At 37.8% G+C, this 22,061-nt stretch overlaps 1 long non-coding RNA gene across 6 annotated transcripts in view; it reads left to right on the top strand.

Moving 5' to 3' along the window:
* LOC102965259 overlaps positions 1-22,061 on the top strand; it is a 98,474-nt gene that overhangs the window by 11,252 nt on the left and 65,161 nt on the right. For 4 of the 6 annotated variants that reach the window (XR_006219866.1, XR_006219865.1, XR_444117.3 and 1 more), the window contains exons 4-6: positions 270-352; positions 5,351-5,419; positions 19,824-20,115. This is a non-coding gene — a long non-coding RNA (uncharacterized LOC102965259). The remainder of the gene's footprint in view (positions 1-269; positions 353-5,350; positions 5,420-19,823; positions 20,116-22,061) is intronic. The other 2 variants (XR_006219868.1, XR_006219867.1) reach the window with 2 other exon arrangements.

Raw genomic sequence — 22,061 nt, forward strand, 5'->3', positions numbered from 1 at the left:
GATTTGTGAGCCTTTAACTTGTGAGATCCTGTGCTATCCCCAGGTAGATAGTGTCAGATCTGAGTGAAATTGTAGGACACCCAGCTGGTGCTGCAGAATTGCTTGATGTGAAGAAAACTCACACATCTGCTGTCAGAAGTAAAGTAGTGTGCAGATGGTCCCCAACTTACAGTGTTTAACTGATGATTTTTTGACTTTATGGTGGTATGAGATTAATATGCATTCACTGTAAACTGTACTTCAAATTTTGAATTTTGTTCTTTTCCCAGGCTAGCAGTATGTGGCAGGATCCTCTTTTGTGATGTGGGTAGTGGCAATGAGCCACAGCTTCTAGCCAGCCATGATTGCAAAGGTAAACAACCAATACACTTATAACCATTCTGTTTTTCACTTTCAGTACAGTATTCAATAAATTACATAGATATTCAACACTTCATTATAGAACAGGCTCTGTGTTAGATGATTTGCCCAATGTAAGTGATCTGGCCATGTTTAAGGTAGGCTAGGCTAGGGGGCGCCTGGGTGGCTCAGTCAGTTGAGCGTTTGACTCTTGATTTCAGCTCAGGTCATGATCTCAAAGTTCATAGGATTGAGCCCTGTATTAGGCTCTGTGCTGTCAGCACAGAGCCTGCATGGGATTCTCTCTCTCTCTCTCTCTCTCTCTCTCCCTCTCCCTCTCTCCCTCCCTCCCTCTCTCCCTCCCTCTCCCTCTCCCTCTCCCTCTCCCTCTCCCTCTCCCTCTCCCTCTCCCTCTCCCTCTCCCTCTCCCTCTCCCTCTCCCTCTCCCTCTCCCTCTCCCCTGCATTCTCTCTCTCACACAAAATAAATAAACATTAAAATAATAATAAGTAGGCTAAGCTAAGCTATGATGCTCAGTAGTTTAGGTGTATTAAATTCATTTTTGACATGGTATTTTCAGCATATGTAGCTTTATCAAGGTGTAACTCCATCATAAGTTAAGGAAGATACATAGTAGCAGAATATTGAGACTAGAGGAGAAACACATGGAAGTGAGTTTTCCTTAAATTGAGTCACTTAACTCCTTGGTAATTCAGTTTCTTCACTTTTAAAATGAGGATAGTAATATAGTATCTTATCCAAAATCCATGAGGACAGATATATCTGAGAATTTCTAAATTTTAAGATTTTAGAATGCTGTCATGGTACGTATACCAGATATTATGAGACACCCTCACGGGGCTCTAGGGCAAATCAAACATTAATATTTCTGCATTGAAAGGTATTATGGTGGACAGACTCTTAAAGTGACCCCACACTCTCCACTTCCTGGTGTTTACTCCCTTATATGATCCTGTCCCTTCAAGTGTGGGTAGGACCTGTGACTTGCTTCTACCTGAAAGAATATGGCAAAGATGATAAGATGTATACGATTGCAAGTGCATGATTATGTGATTACGTTACATAGGATTGTAGTATCCGTCTTGCTGGAGTGTCAGTCTCCGTCTTTTCTTCTCCCTACCACTCATCCTTGCTGGCTTTGAGGAAGCAAATGGCCATGGTAGGGGATGCCACACAGCAATGAATATGACTTCTAAGCTGAGGGCAGCCTCCGACTTACAGGCAGCAAACAAAACAAAACACACACACACACACACACACACACACACACACACACACACACACCAAACTGAAGCCCTCAGTCCTACCACCTCAGGGAACTGAATTCTGCCAATAACATGAGTAAACTTGGAAGTGGATCCTTCCCTGTTTGAACCCAGTAGAGACTGCAGCCCCAGCTGACCTTGATAGAAGCCTTGTGAGATCCTCAGCAGAGAACCCAGCTTGGACTCCTGACCAATGGAAACTTAGAGATAGTAGGGGCGCCTGGGTGGTTTAGTCGGTTAAGTGTCTAACTTCGGCTCAGGTCGTGATCTCGCGGTTGGTGAGTTTAAGCCCCGTGTGGGTCTCTATGCTGACAGCTCAGAGCCTGGAGCCTGCTTTAGATTCTGGTACTCCCTCTCTCTCTGACCCTCCCCCACTCACACTCTGTCTTCCTCCATCTCTCAAAAATAAATAAACATTAAAAAAAAAATTAGGGGCGCCTGGGTCGCTCAGTCGGTTAAGCGTCCGACTTCAGCTCAGGTCATGATCTCACAGTTTATGAGTTCGAGCCCTGCATCAGGCTCTGTGCTGACAGCTCGCAGCCTGGAGCTTGCTTCAGATTCTGTGTCTCTTCTCTCTTTGCCCCTCCCCAACTTGTGCTCTCTCTCTCTCTGTCTCTCAAAAAACAAATACATGTAAAAAAAAAAAACTTTTTTAATAAAATAAAAAAAATTTAAAACTTAGAGATAGTAAATGTGTTGGTCTAAGTCACTAAATTTGTAGTAATATTGTTCCATAGCAATAGAAAACTAATAAAGTTATGGATATTCATACTTTTTTCCTGATTTTTAATTTTTTAAATAAAAAACATTATAAGTAATCTAAATAGCCTCACATCTGTTCAGGACAAATTTTGCTACCAGGAGAGTTTGGGCAGCAAATATAGGAAAAGTCTGTTGGTTTTCAGGGTCTTTTGGGCTTCCAAATTAAGATAAGAGATCTTAGACTTGTACCATATAACCTTATAGGGTTGCTGGGCGATGGAAAAAAAATACTGTGTTAAGCGTTTTGGAACAGGATTTAGCACATAAGAAGTACTCCATAAACTATGATTGACTATTATTATGATTAGAATCAGAGCTCCTGGGACAGGTCAGCCTCTCTGCTGTTATTCCTTGCAAGTTGCTTCTCAAGTTTCCCCATTTCTAACAGGAGGGCTTCTTAGCGGAGACCAGAAAGAGAGTTGGGGGAATAACTTCTGTTTATTGAGCCCCTGTTCTGGGGAGGTTTGGGCTGGGTGTTCAGCGAGCTATAATGTGAATTGCTTGTGAGTGAAAAGACATAGGGTCTGCTTGTGGCCTTACTGCTGAAGAGGTGCACAACCCTAGGGAAATGGCTTCTTGCTGAGTCTCAATTTCTTTTTTTTTTAAATTTTATTATTATTTTTTAAGTTTTTTATTTTGACAGTGAGAGAGTGTTCAGGTGCATGAGTGCATGAGTTGGGGAGGGGAAGAGAGAGGTAGAGAGAGAACCCCAAGCAGGCTCCACTGTCAGCACAGAGCTTGATACAGACTCAATCTCAGGAACTTGGAGACCTGAACTGAGATCAAGAGTTGGACACCTAACCAACTGAGCCACCCAGGCACCCCTGAGTCTCAATTTCTTGATCTCTCAGATGGGGCTAGCTGATCCCTCCCACCTAAATATGTGAGAGGAGAGGTATGACAAGTGTACTTTAGACTGAAGGATTATTTTTGTTTTTAATGTCATTTGGAAAGGGGAAGAACATATGCAAGTTGTGCCTGACCTTTTCTTATATACACAAAGGAAATGCTCCCAACCCCAATGCAAAACCTCACCTTCATCCCTGTGCAGAGCACAGAGGAGTGGCTCCTTGTTTTTTGCCTAGTCTTCTGTGCAATGTGAATGGGGACTACAGGTCTCTACCTGCTCAGATCACCATACCTACCTTTGCATCCCCTATATTTTTTTAAGTTTGTTTATTTATTTATTTTGAGAGAGAGAGAGAGCACATGCGAGTGAGGGAAGGGCAGAGAGAGAGGGAGAGGGAGAATCCCAAGCAGGCTCCACGCCGTTAGTGCAGAGCTTGAACTCATGAACGGTGAGACCGTGGTCTGAGCCGAAATCAAGAATCGGATGTGTAACTGGCTGAGCCACCCAGCACCCCTGCATCCCCTATTTCTTATGCAGTTATGACCTGTACAGGATCTCTCTCTACTTCCTCCACTAGACTGTGGGTTCATGAGGGCAGTCCAGTGCCCTGCATGCACCTCAGTAAACATGGAATCAATGAAAACAGGAAAAGGAGTAAGGAGATTACCAGGTGAACAGAAGGGTAAGACACTTTCAACCTGGACACTCACTGTTGATAGTCCCAGGTATGGTCAGAATAGTCAAATTTGGATATATTTTGAGGGTTTAACCAATAGACTTGCTGCAGCATTGGAAATGAGGGAAAGAGAGAAATCAAGGCATTGTTCATTCATTCATTTTCAACTGATAATTATTGGCTATTGACTAGATACTAGGTACTATTTAAGATGCTTTAGGTGCAGAGCAAACAAGATGTTAAAGAGCTCATGTTCTGATTGATGGAGGCAAGCAATAAACAAGCAAGATATTACAAAGAATGTTAAGTGCTAAGAAGACAAAAGAGGACAATGTAACAGGTTATTAGGTAGGATATATTTGGCTGAAAACCCAATTCAGAATGGCGTGAACGTTAAGGGTTTTATGTCATGGGAAAACTCAGAGTAGGATTGTTCCACAGTTGGTTATTCGGTGGCTCGATGACATCATGGCTCCAGCTCAGCATCTCTGTGACTCTCAGGTTTTCTTCTCACGCTTGTAAGATGATTCTACAGGTCTAAGCAATACCTCCTCGCACTAAGGTGTAGGCAGGGAAAATCTGTTTTTTCTCACATCTGTCTTTTAAGGGCATAGAAATCTTTGCCTAGAAGAACCCTCCAGCTCTATCCTTATTAAACCATCCTTGCCAAGGGGAATGAGACATCTTCTTTGATGTAGATCAGTCATGATTTATCCCTTGGGGTTGGACATGGGCCTGACCACCCTTGTAGCATGTAGGTATTGGATACATGAACAAAATGATGATTCTGTTAAAGAGAGAGGGAATGACCATAAGCAACAAACACTGTCATCCAAAGAGGCAGGGAATAATTAGAAAGGGTAATGTGACCTCCCTAGAGATGGTAATGCTTGTTTGAGTCTTGTCAAGAAATAGTTGTTAGTCTTAGGAAATCTGGGGACTAGCACTGAATATAGGGTTTCTTTTTGGGGTGATGAAAATGTTCTGAAATTGATTGTGGTGATTTTTGCACGATTCTGTGAATATACTAGAATGTGTTAAATTATATACCTCAAGTGGGTGAATTATATGGCCTATGAATGATATCTCAAAGATGTTATTTTCTAAAAGAACAATAAATGCAATGCCTTGAGACTAGACAAACTTGGTATGAATCACAAAAATTGTTTGATTCACTGGGCCAGATTCAGTGGAGAATTCTCATAGCAAACTTCAGTTATAATTCATTCATTAACAAAGGGTATGAAACTCAATTTCAGAACTTTTATTTTATTATTATTATGTTTTTTGGTGCGAAAAGGTGATTTTATTAAAGCGTGGGGACAGGACCCATGGGCTGGAAGAGCTGCCTCAGAACTTTTAATAAAAGGTAGAGAAATACCCTGTATTTTCAGATGTGATATTCCCTGTTGGTGTTTTTTTTTGTTTTTCCCCAAGAATGCAGTTTTCCAAGGCTTCAAACCACTCAGCATGGATGGCCTCCAACAGACCTGCAGCCACTAGTAGGTAGGATCTTGTCTCATCCAAAGGGCTTCTTCTGTGGCTTATAGAGGGAGATGTTACATTCTCCTTACATGTAACATCTGGTCTACTAATTCAGATGATCATTTTCCATTGGATACAAGCTTCAATGATAGATATTACCCAGCTTAGTTTCTGTCTTTCTCTTTTGTGGCTGAGATTATTTTTGCTGTTTAGGGATTAGTTTTTGTTTGTTTGTTTGTTTTTGTTTTTGTTTTTTTTGGTCCTAACACAATTATAAGAAAACATGTTTAAAAAATCACTTTAACATTATTGAAATATAGGGACGCCTGGGTGGCTCAGTCGGTTGAGTGTCCGACTTTGGCTTGGGTCATGATCTCATGGTTCGTGAGTTCGAGCCCCGCATTGGACTCTGTGCTGACAGCTTAGAGTCTGGAGCCTGCTTCTGATTCTGCGTCTTCCTCTCTCTCTCTGCCCCTCCCCAACTCCTGCTCTGTTTCTCTCAACAATAAATAAACATTAAAAAAAAAAGTTTTAAATGGGAATGCAAGCTGGTACAGCCACTCTGGAAAACAGTATGGAGGTTCCTCAAAAAGTTAAAAATAGAACTACCCTACAACCCAGCAATTGCACTACTAAGCATTTATCCAAGGGGTACAGGTGTGCTGTTTTGAAGGGACACATGCACCCCAATGTTTATAGCAGCACTATCGACAATAGCCAAAGTATGGAAAGAGCCCAAATGTCCACTGATGGATGAATGGATAAAGAAGATGTGGTATATATATGTACACAATGGAGTATTACTTGGCAATCAAAAAGAATGAAGTCTTGCCATTTGCAACTACGTGGATGGAACTGGAGGGTATTATGCTAAGTGAAATGAGTCCATCAGAGAAAGACAAAAATCGTTTGACTTCACTCATATGAGGACTTTAAGATACAAAACAGATGAACATAAAAGGGAAGGGAAACAAAAATAATATAAAAACAGGGAGGGGGACAAAACAGAAGAGACTCATAAATATGGAGAACAAACTGAGGGTTACAGGAGGGGTTGTGGGAGGGGGGATGGGCTAAATGGGTAAGGGGCACTAAGGAATCTACTCCTGAAATCATTGTTGCACTATATGCTAACAAATTTGGATGTAAATTAAAAAAAATAAAACAGGTTAAAAAAAATTTTTTTTGAAAACACTGTGCTCACCATTGATAGGAGTACAGTGCCTTGTACAGATGAGGAAGCTGATACAAGTGTTATGTAACTGTTCTTTGTGTTTAATAAATGGCAGCACGAGAATCTGAAAAAAAATTTTTTTTAAATTATTGAAATATAGTTGACATACAATGTTGTATTAGTTTCAGGTGTAAAACGCACTGATTCAACAATTCTATACGAAAAGAAAGCATTTTTATCAGAGCCGGTGCTTTGCACCTTGCAGCTGGGCCTTTTCTAACACTCTGCAGAGGTGCAAATGAGCATTTACTAAGAACTGGCATTTGTCCAAAGCTGTGCAAGAGAGGGAGCTCAAGTCTATCTCCTAAACATAACTGAGGAACAAAAAGAAGGCCAGTGTTGCTGGAGTTCAGGGACAAAGAGATAGGCGGGACTGGATCATTTAGGGCCTTGACAGCTAACTGCAGTTGGGAGTCACTGGAAGTCTTGAAACAAGGACATGACAAGACCTGGAAGGCATTTTAAACAGATCTATTTAGAGCCATAAATTTGGGTAAAATACCTGCAACATGAGTAACTGAAGAAGACTAGTATCTAGAGTATAAAAAGTACTCCCACAAGATAAATATGATAAAAGCCAAAAAATGCAATTGGAAAATCAGCAAAATACCTGAGTCACCAGTTTCCCCAAAGAGGAAATCCAGATGGTCAATAAACATGTAAAAAATGTTCAGTCTCATTAATCAACCAGGAAAATATGCTAAAACCACACACACACACAAATACCCATATAAGCCACCAGATTGTTAAAAGTAGAAAAAAAGAATCTGATATTATCAAAGAGCTTTGACAGTAGTAATGCAAACATCATGTAGGGAGACCGTGGAGAGCACCAGGGACTCAGGATAGAGTGTTCATAATTAAAAGCCAGACAGAGGAAGGGGTGGGTCCTCAAAAGGAGATTGAGAAGGAGCAGCCAGTGAGAAAGGAGGGGAACAGAAGAGTGTGGCTTTAGGAAATCTTAGAGAGGAAAGTGTTTCAAAGAGATACTGCTCAGAGATCAATTATGATTTAGATGGAGAACAAATCATTAGATTTGGCAAGGTGAAGATGGGTGGCAGGTTTGATAAGGGATGTTTTGTGGAGGAAGCAGCTGATTGACTTTACCCAGCCACACTGGGGAGTTGAATGCTCAGGGGCCACCATTAGTTTGTTCACTTTCTTCTTTTTTACGGTTTGTTTCAAAAAATATCAAGAGACATATTGTTGACCACCAATTCTTTATAAAGCAGTGCACGTATGCCTTCTTACATGTAGCTAGCTGGTATCAGAACTAAATCCATCATACCCTTTCCAGTCCGAGTTACAAAATAGTGATAATCTAAAAAAAAAAAAAAAAAAAGAGTTCTCCTGAAGCACTGGATTTTAATAATGAGCAGAACAAAAAGTCCTCTAGTACTTCTCCTTATACCACATATATGCCTAGAACTGACTCATTTTCTAGACATTTGTGATTAGTGGCATCATACAACTCTAAATAGAATATTTGCTAGCATGAACACAGAACAGTAATTCCTCTTTCACATTAAATGCCATTGACATTATATGATGCCAAATGCACTGACATGGAATTTTGCCAGCAGCTTGTTTTGCTTTCTCTGAGCACATTTTCAAGAACTTTCTAGCTGGCTTTTACAAACCTTTGACAACAGTGAGAACCACCTGGTTTAGTAAATAAGGAATGCAGCTCTGAATGAAATATTGGTAATTTTGGTCTGTTTCTGACTTTAGCAAAAATAATTATTAAATTCTGTACTAAATTGTTTTGTTGTAGTAGTAAAAAATTTAATTGGTTAAGCGGAGGTCACAATGTTATGCTAGAAATTGAAATGAAGGCATCATTTACTTCATGCCAAAACCTGACAAAGTTTCTTAGAAGATAGATAGCACAGTGTCAAAAAAAATAACTGCATTGCTGATTTTCAGATATTCACCCTTACACTTCTATCCATATATTTTTTTACTTGTTTCTGTGAAATTACCACATTGGTGTCCTTCTAAAAATGGGCATCCTGTTCATTTTTTATATTTATGCCATTATGAACTTTAATATTTACATTGCTATTTTCATCATTAAATTTTTGCTTTAGTGCTTCCCGAGTTCTTGATAACATTTATTTAAACATTGGCGATATCAGACCACACAGTAGTAACCACACAAAACTTAAAGTGTGAAAATATTTTAAATCGAGATGAACTGCACCTGATAACTGAATATTAGTGGAGACAAATTGCCAAACACAGTTCTTAGAGTTCATGTGGTATGCCAAAAATGGTATAATCACAAAGAATGTAGCAGGACTTATTATTATTTGAAGACAGTAGTATAAAGTTAGTATTTTTCCTTTTGGGGGGTAAATCACTCAAAAGTAAAGAACAGAATAAGAAAAACTATGAGGCAAATCCTTAAGTTACAAAATAAGTGGATGGGAGTGAGAGTATGGGAGGTTGTTAAGAGTGCAGATTTTAGAAAGATCTTATTAGATTTAGGGTTTCAGATTGGATTGGGGTCAGGGTTAGGGTTAAATAGCAAAGTATACTACTTAAAAGTTAAGGACATAGCTTAAATCTCTTGTATAGAGCCTAAATCTTTCATTTCAAAGGTAGGAATGCAATTCACAGGTTGGTTGCAGGAGCTTCCCTGGATCCACATGGCTTCAAGAATCAGAGAAAGTGCAGCAACATATGTATCACATAGACAAGTTGTACTTTCAGAAAACAGTCTTTGTCTGTGACACTTGGGGAGAAGAGAGACTGCACTGTGAATATCCATCCCTATATAGCCTATCTCCATTTGCTGGGGAAAAGTTAAGGTCAAGCAAAATACTGGGTCATAAGCAAAATTCTTGTTGGTTTGGAAAACAGAGTAACAGGAAGCCAGAGTAACAGGAAGCTGCCTGAATGGGCAGGAAGTCAGGAAGAACTGTGTAGGCCTGAGGAAGTGTTCCTATAGCAACACAATTGTTGTGCGTACCAACCCTTGGAATGGCAGCTATGTGGACAAGCTGAACCTGGGACACTCTTAAGCCAAAACCCAAGGAAGGCTGAAGTGGTCTTGGCTACTGACAGAAATAGAAACAAACATTATCTGGAGGAGAGCTCTCCAAGTTCAGTTCAGAGGACTCCCACAGATTATGACTAAGCACTGAACTCAGAAACAAGATTACCAAATACACAAGAAGGCAATAACCATGAGTAAGAGTCAGCAGAAACAAACTATCAATTTAGATTCCCCAAAGATTTCAAGTATTGGAATTATAGTTATATATATATATATATATATATATATAATGTATAAATAAAACATATGTATAAATAAAACATATATATAAATATGTATAAAGAAAATATATGTATTTATATATTTTTGAGGGGCACCTGGGTGGCTCAGTCCTTTAAGCATCTGACTTCAGCTCAGGTCATGATCTCACGGTCATGAGTTTGATCCCTGCATTGGTTCTCTGCTGTCAGCACAGAGCCTGTTTCAGATCCTCTGTCCCCCTCTCTCTGCCCTTCCCTTGTTCTTGTGTGCACGTGCTCTCTCAAAAATAAAACATTTTTAAAAAAGCAGCTGTGTGAACTGTTTAAATAAAGCATGTAATTTAAAAAGTGATCATTCAATTAAAAACATCCAGGAATGAACAGAAACATTTTGGGAACAATTCAAAAGAAACCAGAAATAAAAAATACAGTTGTTGGCAGCAAAAACAAATAAGCAAACAAATAATAAACTGTGAAGAGATTAACTAGATTACTCAAGTGGAAGTTTATGAACCAGAAGATCTGTCTGAAGATCTGATCCTGAATGTAGTAAAGAGAAACAAGGAAATGGAAAATGTGAATAAAAAAAAAAAAAAAAAGGTTAGAAGATATGGAAGATGGAATGATAAGATCTAACATTTAGAGTTCCACATAGAAAGAATGAGAAAGGAGGAGAAGCAATATATAGAGATAATGGCTGTGAATTTTTTTCTAGAACTGATGAAAAACCATAAATCCACAGATCTTAAAAGCAAAGGGAAAAAATTAAAAATATAATTCAAGAAAAAAATCACAGAAATAAAAAGATACTGGAGTCTGAAAATATAAAAGGGCAAATACTATTTTACAAAAATAGTCCCACATGGTCAATACCAACATATGTCCTCATAAAATTATTAGATTTCAAAAATTAGCATTCTTTGAAAGTGAAAGAAAATAAATCACTTATAATGAGGAAAACAGGCTGACTTCACATTTTCCACAATATTCATTCCTGGAAGACATTGTAGATAGAGCAATACAGACAAAATCCTCAAGGAAAGAGATGTGACCCAGGAATTATATATCCAGTCAAACTGTTGCTGAAGTATAAAGGTAAACAGTTCTGAAAACACAAGATCCTAGGGATAATGTTTCCGTTGACTCATTTGAAGATTCTGCCAGTGAACAATTTTTTATCAAACAATAGATAACTAGAAAGCATAAGGTAGGTAACATTAAGGAATGCTGATAAATAGGATTAAAACTAAAAAACAAATATGGGTATTATATTTACTAAACAAAGATAAACATTAAGAAAGATAATATAATTAACTAAAATTGGGAAGTTATGGAGAAGAAAGGGAGGTGGAATGATGAGGCAAACTACTAATTAATTGTTGCTTAGAATTGGGCATTTATAATCCTGTCTAAAGAAAGAAGATTAGACATTGACAAAAATATCAAGTCATAATTATCAGAAGAATTGCATGTCATAGGGGCACTTGTACCCCAATGTTTATAGCAGCACTCTCAACAATAGCCAAATTATGGAAAGAGCCTAAATGTCCATCAACTGATGAATGGATAAAAAAATTGTGGTTTATATACACAATGGAGTACTACGTGGCAATGAGAAAGAATGAAATATGGCCCTTTGTAGCAACATGGATGGAACTGGAGAGTGTTATGCTAAGTGAAATAACCCATACAGAGAAAGACAGATACCATATGGTTTCACTCTTATGCGGATCCTGAGAAACTTAACAGAAACCCATGGGGGAGGGGAAAGAAAAAAAAAAAGAGGTTAGAGTGGAAGAGAGCCAAAGCATAAGAGACTCTTAAAAACTGAGAACAAACTGAGGGTTGATGGGGGGTGGGAGGGAGGGAAGGGTGGGTGATGGGTATTGAGGAGGGCACCTTTTGGGATGAGCACTGGATGTTGTATGGAAACCAATTTGACAATAAACTTCATATATTGAAAAAAAAAAAAAGAAGAATTTCATGTATAACCAAGCAAAATACCACACAGGAAATAATTTTTTAACCTTAAAAGCATGAATGATATCACAATATAACAACTAAACAGTCATGGCATTCTTATGACTAAATAATTGTAATAATTATAATTATAATATAATTGTAAATAATTGTAATAATTATAAATGAGTTAAACTCATCCAGTAAAAGGGAAGAGTCAGATTGGATACAAAATAAAAGTAATTCTCCACTGTAAAGAAAGAGAAACTTAAAACTGAAAGAAAAAAAGCATTAAATAAGACAAGTGTACTTCATATGCAAAAGGGTGCAATTGACAGAGATAAGAATTAGGGATACCTAGGGGCGCCTGGGTGGCTCAGTCAGCTGGGCGTCTGACTTCAGCTCAGGTCATGATCTCACGGTTCGTGAGTTCGAGCCTCATGTCAGGCTCTGTGTTGACAGCTCAGGGCCTGGAGCCTGTTTCAGATTCTGTGTCTCCCTCTCTCTCTCTCTGCTCCTCTCCTGCTCATGTTCCGTCTCTCTCTCAAAAATAAATAAAGATTAAAAAAAATAAAAAAAAAAAGAGTTAGGGATATCTATGTACATATGACATAGCATCAGTATAAGCATAGTCCTTAAAGCAAAAGTTAAGTTCTACACAGAGAAGTAGACAGAAGCACATTAATGGCAGGGTACTTCAATTCATCCCCCAAGTCCATGACAGATTAAATATACAAAGAAACAAATAAGGATATCATGGACTTAAATAACATAATGTAGTAGAGTTATTAATCAATTTTGTGATTCTGAAAACAGAGAATATATCTCATATTTTCCCAATTAAACAGGAAACTTTAATAAATTCCAAAAACAAACAAACAAAAGCCAAACAGTACAGACAACTTTCTCTAGAAGCAATAAAATAAAACTAGAAGGCAATAGCATAACAAGGAAACAAAAGCCCCACTTGGAAAATAAAATATCTTGGGTTAAACAGCTCTTGGGCCCAAGGGAAAAATGGAATTGCAGACTATTTGGATAAAACAGTAATAAAAACATTATATATCAGAATTTATGTGTTATTGCTAAACAAGTGTTCAGAGGAAAATATTTTAAATATTTTTATAGTATATCACAATTTGGTTAGAATAGCTAGGGATTGTACTAGGGGATTTCAGAAACCTACTACATACATAAATATCCTATTTAATAAGCAAAAATCACTGGCAACAAAATTATAATCCAAAACTCAATGGAGTTCTAGAAATCAAAGTGTCTTTCAAACTCTTATGATGTCAAAACAAAAATATGGTCTGGTCAAAACAAAAATATTAACAAGGCAAGTATTTATTAAGGGGGACTATTGCAATAGAGAGATACTCAAAACCTAAGCGAGAAACATCTCTGAGAAGGCATGGGCAAGCAAAACTTTTATATGCACAGACCAGGGGACAGGTGACTGTGGAAAGAGGAAGGGGGACACTAAAATTGCAAGGAGGGTGGGTCTTGAACTTAATGAACTGTGTCAAATATTGCAAAAGCAGAAAGATCAAGGTAGGAAATTTTAGTTGGTGGTTAGGCACATGGGGTGGAATTTACATCTGAGACGGAGCAAGCAATTACAGTGCAGAAAGTTTGCATAAAGGTCAGGGTCTAACTGTCCTTTAGCAAACTAACGTTATGTCAAGCATTAAGTTTGACCAGTTTTGTCACTGGCTATCAGTGCCTGCTTAAATGATTTTGTTTTTTAAGTGGATATAAATTGCATATGTATCAGGTCATGTGGATGCAAACATATCCTAGACTATAGCTCTATAAATGTTCCAAAGTAGGTCTTATCCACAGGTCATTAAATTACAAAGCAGCTAGAATATTTCACCATATTAACTAATAAGAAAGAATGAAGCATCCAAATGAAATTAAAGATCAGCAAAATAAATCTAAGAAAGCAGAGAAGATTAAAAAGATAAAAGTAGCAACTACTTAATTATAAAATAAAAATGGTAGAATTAAATAACCCAAGAGCTGGTTGCTTGAAAAGAAAAAAAAAACCTTTTAAGTATGTTAATTAAGAAAAAAAGCACAAATATACATGATGCAATAATTTGGAAATTCTAGGTAAAATGGGTTTGTTTTAAGAAACTATAATATACCCAGGGTGCCTGAGTGGCTCAATCAATTAAACATCTGACTCTTGGTTTTGGCTCAGGTTATCATCTCATGGTTCATGAGACTGAGTCCCACATTGGGCTCTGCACTGACAGCATGGAGCCTACTTGGGGTCCTCTCTCTCTCTCTCTCTCTCTCTCTCTGCCCCTCCCCATGCTCTCACTCACTTGCTCTCAAAATAAATAAATAAACCTTAAAAAAAAGAAAGTAGCTGTAATATGCCAAACTGATCTGAAAATAAACTGAAAGTCTAAACAAATTAATTACTTAAAAGAAAGTATAAAGAGCTATCCCACACACAAAAAAACACTTTTTATAGGCTGTTACACTGCAACCTTAAAGGATAGATAATTCCAAAATTATTTAAGGTATTCCAGCACACAGAGAAAGAAGAAACCTTCCAAGTTCTTTATATGAAACAATAATTTAGATACTAAATCTGACAAAGACTATAAGGAAAGGAAATGCCCATTAATTTCACTTATTGATGAAATAATACTAAATAAAATATTAGGACATGGAATCATGCAATATCTTAAAAGAACAGTATGACAGAATGGGTTTATTTCAGGAATACAAAGGTGATTAAATATTAGGACATACATTTTATGAATAGATACAAAGAATATCAACTACAGACTTTGAAACAGGATTTGATAAAAACTTAAAATCTACTTTTGAATCAAAATGTTTATAAAAGAATAAGAATAGAATATACTACCTTAACATAAATCTATTTTAATGCCCAAGACAGCTTCTGTTTGATAGAAAAATATTAGAAGCACTCCCATTAACAAAAAGTTTAAAAAATAATGACTACTATTTCCACTAACGTTTTCCTAGCTAATGCAATTATCTTTATAATTTGGGGAAAACTTAGAAGTTAAAAAATATTGGAAATAAGTATGCTGCTCCCATTCAACATTGCACTAGAGGTTTCAGCCAAAGCAATTAGGCAAGAAAATAAAATAAAAGGCATCTAGATTAAAAAAGAAGTAAAACTATTTCTATCTGCAGATGACATAGTTTTATATATATAGAAAGTCCTAGAGAATCTACAAATCCATGGGGGCTAATAAATGAGTATAGCAATGTTTCAGAGATACAGCATCAATATACAAAGATAATTGTATTTTTATGCATTAGTAATAACAATCCAAAATTGAAGAAAATACTTCCATTTACAATAGTATTAAAAAGAACAAGAAAGTTAATATAAATTTAACAAAAGAAGTGAATGGCTCATAGTTAAAAAATAAAACATCATTGAAAGAAATTAAAGAAGACTGGAAATTGAACAAACAGTCATGTTTATAGATTGGAATACCTAATGTTAAGATGACACTACTCCCCCACATTAACCTACAATACAATGCCTGTCAAAATTCCAATTGCCTTTTTGCAGAAATGGAGAAGCTGGTCCTCAAGTTCATATACAATTGCAAGGGGCCTTATAGAGCTAAAACATCTTGAAAAAGAAGCACAATATTCCAGTTATAAAAATAAGTAAGATAGGGGCGCCTGGGTGGCTCAGTTGGTTAAGTGTCTGACTTCAGCTGAAGTTATGATCTTGTGGCTCATGAGTTCGAGCTCCACATTGGGCTCTGTGCTGACAGCTCAGAGCCTGGAGCCTGCTTCAGATTCTGTGTCTCCCTCTCTCTCTCCCCCTTCCCCGCTCATACTCTGTCTGTCTGTCTGTCTGTCTCAAAAATAAACATTAAAAAAATAAATAAGATATAGGGATATAATGAACAGCGTAGGGAATATAGTCAATAACACTGTTACAATTTTATATGGTGACCAACTTATTATGGTGACTATTTTGTATATAAATATCAAATCATGTTATACACCTGAAACTAATACAACATTGTATGTCAATTATTTTTTCAATAAAAAAGACTTTCAGATGTATAACAAAAGAAAAAGTTCAAAGTTCGAACACACAATTCTCCATTTGAAAACTTACTTTAAAGCTCCAGTATTCAAGGCTATGTGGTACTAGCATAAGGATACACATACAGATGAATGGAATGAACTGAGAGTCCAGAAAAAAACCCATACACTTATGGTAAAATGACTTTCAATAAGAGTGTCAAGACAATTCAATGGGGGGAAAGAATAGTCTTTAATGAATAGTTCTGTGACAATTGGAATCTACAAACAAATGAATTTAGAACTTAAGTACCACCCACTATACACAAAAATTAATTGAAACCGGATTAATACCTAGATATAAGGGCTAAACCTATAAGAAAACATAGATATAGATCTTTGTGACCTTGCATTAGTCAATGGTTTCTTAGATATGGCACCAAAAGCATAAGCAACAAAAGAAAAAAATAGATAAATTGGACTTCATTAAAATTAGAAATTTTTGCGCTTCCAGGACATTACCTAGAAAGTGAAAAGACAACCAAAGAATGGGATAAAGTGTTTTCAAGTCACATTTTAAAAAAATTCTGCAGGGGAAGAGTTACCATAAAGTAAGTCAAAAGGTAATGGCTACTTGAGGAAATTCATTTTATATTTGTATCACAAAGGGCTAATTTTCCTAATATAAAAGAGCACCTACAATAACTAAAGGAAAAAACAACCTAATAAAAATTGGACAAATCATATGACCAGATAATTCACAGAAAAGGTAATACAAATGATTTAAACATAAAAAAAAAGAGTAAACTTCTTTCACAACAGAATGTTAGTTAATGTCCTGCTAAGTGATCATTTTTGAGATGTTTGATTAGCAGAGAAAATAATTTGATAATAATGTATTGTGTGGCTGAGCCTATGGGGAAGTAGGCACTCTAATTTCCATGAGAGGATGAATTGCCCCCATGAAGAGAGATTTTGGCAGTAACTTTAAAAGTTACAAATTCACATACCTTTTGACCCAACAGTTCTGTTTCTAGGAATTTGTCCTACAGATAGATTCAAATGTGTATGAACTAACATTTGTACAAAGTTATTTATTAAGATCTTAGTAGTTTAAAAAAGAAAACTTCTTTAGGTCCATTCGAGAATTCTCTGCAGCTGTATAAGAGAATGAGACTACTCTGTGTACTGAAATGGAAGGCTGCCATAGACATACTGTTGCATGTGTGTAACAAGTAAGGTGCAGAAGACTATAGCCTAAACCACTTGTCTAAAATGATCAGTGGTGTGTGTATGTGTGCGTGTGTTTTCTTATATGTTGTAAAATATCTCTGGGGGCTCCTGAGTGGCTCAGTCGATTAGGCGTCTGACTTTGGCTCAGGTCATGGTCTCGCGGTCTGTGAGTTTGAGCCCCGCGTCGGGCTCTGTGCTGACAGCTCAGAGCCTGGAGCCTGCTTCAGATTCTGTGTCTCCCTCTCTCTGCCCGTCCCCTGCTCACTATCTCTCTCTCAAAAATAGATAAAGATTAAAAAAAAATTTTTTTTAAATAAAGTATCTCTGGAAGGATACATAACAAACTGACCAATATTGGCTAGGGGATGTGGTTGTGGTGAGACTTTTTACTGTTTATCCTTTGACCTTTTTCAATTTTATGTTTTAAGTAATCTCTACACCCAAGGTGGGTCTCAAACTCACAATCCCTGAGATCAAGGGTCATGTGCTCTACCGACTGAGCCAGCCAGGTGCCCCAACTGTTTTCAATTTTGAATCATGAAAATCATAATCTATTTTTAAAATAATGAACTAAGAATATAAGAGGATTTCTGTAAAAATAAGTAATGAATCTTTAAAAAAAATTTTTTTTAATGTTCATTTTTGAGAGTGTGATAGAGCATGAATGGGGGAGGGGGAGAGGTGGGGTAGGGAGGGACATAGAATCTGAAGCAGTCAGGCTCCAGGCTCTAAGCTGTTAGCACGGAGCCTGACTTGGGGCTAGAACCCACGAACCATGAGATCATGACCTGAGCCAAACTCAGACGCTTAACTGACTGAACCACCCAGGTGCCCCCAAGAAGTAATTAATCTTAACCTCACATTTATGAACTATGTGTGAACAAAATTACCTCTTTGCTTTTTCCCCCTGAAATGTCCAACTTTTTTTGAATATTTGATAAACCACCACTAGTTGACTACTCTTTGAGCAATTCTGTCCTAGAACATTAAACATTAAGATCCCAAAGAGTCCACCACAGATGGACTCAGGATCTGTCTATATTGCCTTAGGACTAAGTATTATATTCTTATACCAGAAATTAAATGGGATCTTATTTAGATAAATTTAGTTCTTAATTCAATTCAGTAAATATTTGTTGAAAACCCATTATGTAATGTAACTTGTTATGGAGAGATGAATGTATCATGGCTGCCATTCTTAAGAAGCCCACAACCGTGCTAAAATACCAAACTATACTTAGCCATATAAAATACGTTCCAAAGATCCTAGCAACACCATGGCAACTGGTTAAAATAGCCTTCTTATAACACCTCTGTGCCTAAGTTTACATCTGAGAAGATATACATAAAATTGTTATTAGCAATTACCTCTGTTGGGTGGGGTTAGGGGGGGTAGGAAGCAGATCAGGACTTGTAAGTTTTTAAATATTAAGAAAATGAAGATGGTGGGATCATGAGTGATTTCATTTAGTTTTAGGATTTTTGTTTTTCAAATGTAAACATAGGAACAAATCAAGAGTTTTAAAAAAAACAAATAGAAGGGGTGCCTCGGTGGCTCAGTCAGTTTAAAGTCCAACTCTTGATGTTGGCTCAGGTTATGATCTCGCGGTTTGTGGGTTCAAGTCCCACATTGGGCTCTCTGCAAAGCCCACTTTGGATCCTCTGTCTTCCTCTCTGTCTGCCCCTTCCCCATTCGTGTGCTTGCTCTCTCTCTCCCTCTCTCAAAAATAAATAAATATTAAAAAAACACATAAAATTATTTCTTCCCATAATGAAAACAAATTCTTATATACTGCTTTTCCAACTACCTTCACTTAACAGTATCAAAACTTGGCACTTTGTGTTTTCCTTGACCCTTGATAAATTAAGAATAAGTTTGTCTTAAGAAGAATGTATAATATTTCAACGAATGAGATCATCAACCAAAATGTGAAACCTAGACACTGAATTTATTGTTTACTTAAGTAAGGGAAGGCTATGCTGATCAGACACAGTCTCACTGAGCAAAGCAAATACAGGTTTTATGGGAAATTTTGTTTGGGGAGGTATTGGTTACTGAGGAAGGAGTAGCTGAAAATCAGCCTTAGAGACATGGGTTATAGAAGCATGTTTCCTGTTCCTGAGGTGTGTTTACTGAAGTTGTCACTTATCAGTTAAATAGTTTTTAAAACCAGCTTTGGTGTTTGTTACCATGGCTATAAAAATATCCGTCTTTTCCTAGGTTCCTGGGGATATTTTTTTATTCTTAAAAAATAAGTTATGTCTCTTTTTACCTGCCCTGGATTTAAAAACTAGAGGTTATCTTACACTAAAAGGAAACAATTTCCTTAGTCTAACCATAATTTGTTATTAAAAGGTCTTAATATAGTGTATTCATTTCCTATTGCCAGTGTAACAGATTACTGCATATTTAGTGGTTTGAACAACAAGAATTTACTGTTTTATAGTTCGGTGGGTTAGAAATCTGACACAGGCCTCACTAGGCTAAAACTAAGGTGTCGGAAAGGCTGCATTCCTTCTGGTCTCAGGGGAAGATGCTGTTTCGTTTTCCAGCTTCTAGGGGTTGCCTACATTCCTTGCCTCACCGCCCCCTTCCTCCTCCTCCAAAGCCAGCAACATAGCATTCCTTTGACTCTGCTTCCGTTGTCACATATTTCTCTGATCCTTCCTTCTACCTCTCTCTTTCCCTTATAGGGACTTTTATGATCACATTTGCGTCCAACTGGACAATCCAGGACATTCTCCCCAAATCTGGTTGAAGGGAGGTCCAAGACTGGTATGGTAGCTCAACACCACCACCAACTGACCCTTCTGTCTTGCTGTATACCATACTTGGCAATGACCGGTCAGTCTCCAGAATCATGCATGTGTTCCAGGCAAGAAGCATGAAATGGAAGAGGCGGTACCAGAAATAGTATTCAGCTTACATTTCATTTGCCAGAACTGAGTTATAGGACCACCTCTAATGGCAAGGACATCTGAGAAGGTAAGTTAGCTTTCTTACATCTCTAAAAAGGGAAGGAAAATGGAGATCCGTGTTGGAACAAGGGATAGATGCGCTAACCTACCAGAATGACTGCAAGAACTAGATGAACTTAACAAAGAACTTTGTCCGGTTACTGAAGGGCAGGGACCAGGTGCTAGAATTTTAGTGGACGACTTGCTACAAGTGTTATGTAATACCTGGTGACAGGTTAGGTGTGGCTTCCACTCTCCTCCACTCCTCAGGGCTGAGTCACAAGAGATGAGGGCAAACCTGGTGCAGACAGTTTCACCTTAGGACAGCCACCCCATCTGTTCCCTCCCCGTGTTACCCGTGTGTAATCCCCTGCTTGTTACATAGTCTCTTCAGGAGGAAATGCCAAGTCACATGCCTCCCAGTGCAGCTGCAACCCATCAGTGAGATTTCACAATGAATGCTTCTGTAAACCAGGTGCAATCTGACCTGCTAACATTCCACGTTTATCTTACTTTGCTACATTCTGGAGAGCTGAGTGGCAAGAAGGCAAATCTAAGGTCATATCCCCAGGGTCCCTTGGTCTGATGTAGGAGTTCAGACCAGCTGAAACTCCTTTTCTTGCAGGAACCAAGTACCTAAAAAAAAAATCATCCCTTTCTTCCTTTCCAATTCAGAATCAGTTGAAAGAGATACAGAATCAGACAAATGAAGGTCAAACTATCAGCTTCATAAAGCTGACTGGAAGACACGGCCAAGTGGGCACTCTCACACTTTTCCCAGAGTTATCCAGTAGTCACTGGCGCAGTTGAACAACACGGTCTTCCCAGTGGAATAAAGTCCCAGGAGAGGAAAGCTGACACGCTGTCTGCAAAACACTGGACTAGAGAGGGTGGGGGAAGGGCTGAGCTGTTTATTCTCCCCAGCTTCCCTAGGGAGGAGTAAATGAGGGGTGGAGAGAAGCTCAGTAATTCTCAGTTTTCCAGGAAGTTTGAGGTCACCAGGGAACAAATGAGCAGCCAGGTTAGAAAACCGTTTTGGTCTAGTTCAAATTACTGCATATGGAAACACAAGGGGTGGAGAGAACTCTTCTTCCCTATAGCTAGGAAAGTTCATTTTGTGTTTGTGTGTGTGTTGTTTTTCTTCTTTTTTCCTAATGTTTATTTCTGAGAGAGAGAGAGGAGAGAGAGAGAGAGAGAGAGAGAGAGAGAGAGAGAGAGAGAGAGAGAGAACGAGTGGGGGAGGGGCAGAGAAGAGGGACAGAGGATCTGAGATCTGAAGCTGGTTCCTCGCTGACAGCAGAGAGCCAGATTTAGGGCTCAAACTCATGAACTGTGAGATCATGACCTGAGCTAAGATGCTCAACTGACTGAGCCACCCAGGTGCCCCTGTTGTTTTTCTTTTTAATTAAACTTTTTTTTTGAGATAATGGTAGATTCACATACAGTTGTAAGAAATAATGCAGAGAGATCCCATCTAGCTTTCTCCGGTGGTAACATTTTGCAAAACCATAGTACAATATCACAACCAACATATTGACATTGATACAGTCAAGGTACAGATTATTTCCATCAACACAAGGACCCTTCATCTTGCCCTTTTATAACCATGCTCATTTCTTGTCCCCCACACTCCAGAAAGGGTTGGTTTGATGCGCTCTACTGTTGTCATAAATGGTAGATTTCCTCTGATGTATTTTCCTTCCTTTTAATACACAGCAAATAAAGACACTTGCTTTCAATTTCTTTGTATCAGTAGGACTATCTTTAGTCACCAAAAACGTTTTGCCTCTAGGCTTGTGTTAACACTCTTTTTGTTTGAGAGTCGTATTACCTAGTCATATTACCTACAGTCATAAAACATTTCTCTGGGGAAAGGTGTGGGTAGGAAAATAAGTTCATTCATAAAATATCCTTCAGACATTCTTCACTAAGTTTGTAAATACCATGATCAATATAGATTTCATTTTTCCTTTG

This window comes from Panthera tigris, chromosome B4, assembly GCF_018350195.1.
Source record: "Panthera tigris isolate Pti1 chromosome B4, P.tigris_Pti1_mat1.1, whole genome shotgun sequence".
NCBI lineage: Eukaryota > Metazoa > Chordata > Mammalia > Carnivora > Felidae > Panthera > Panthera tigris.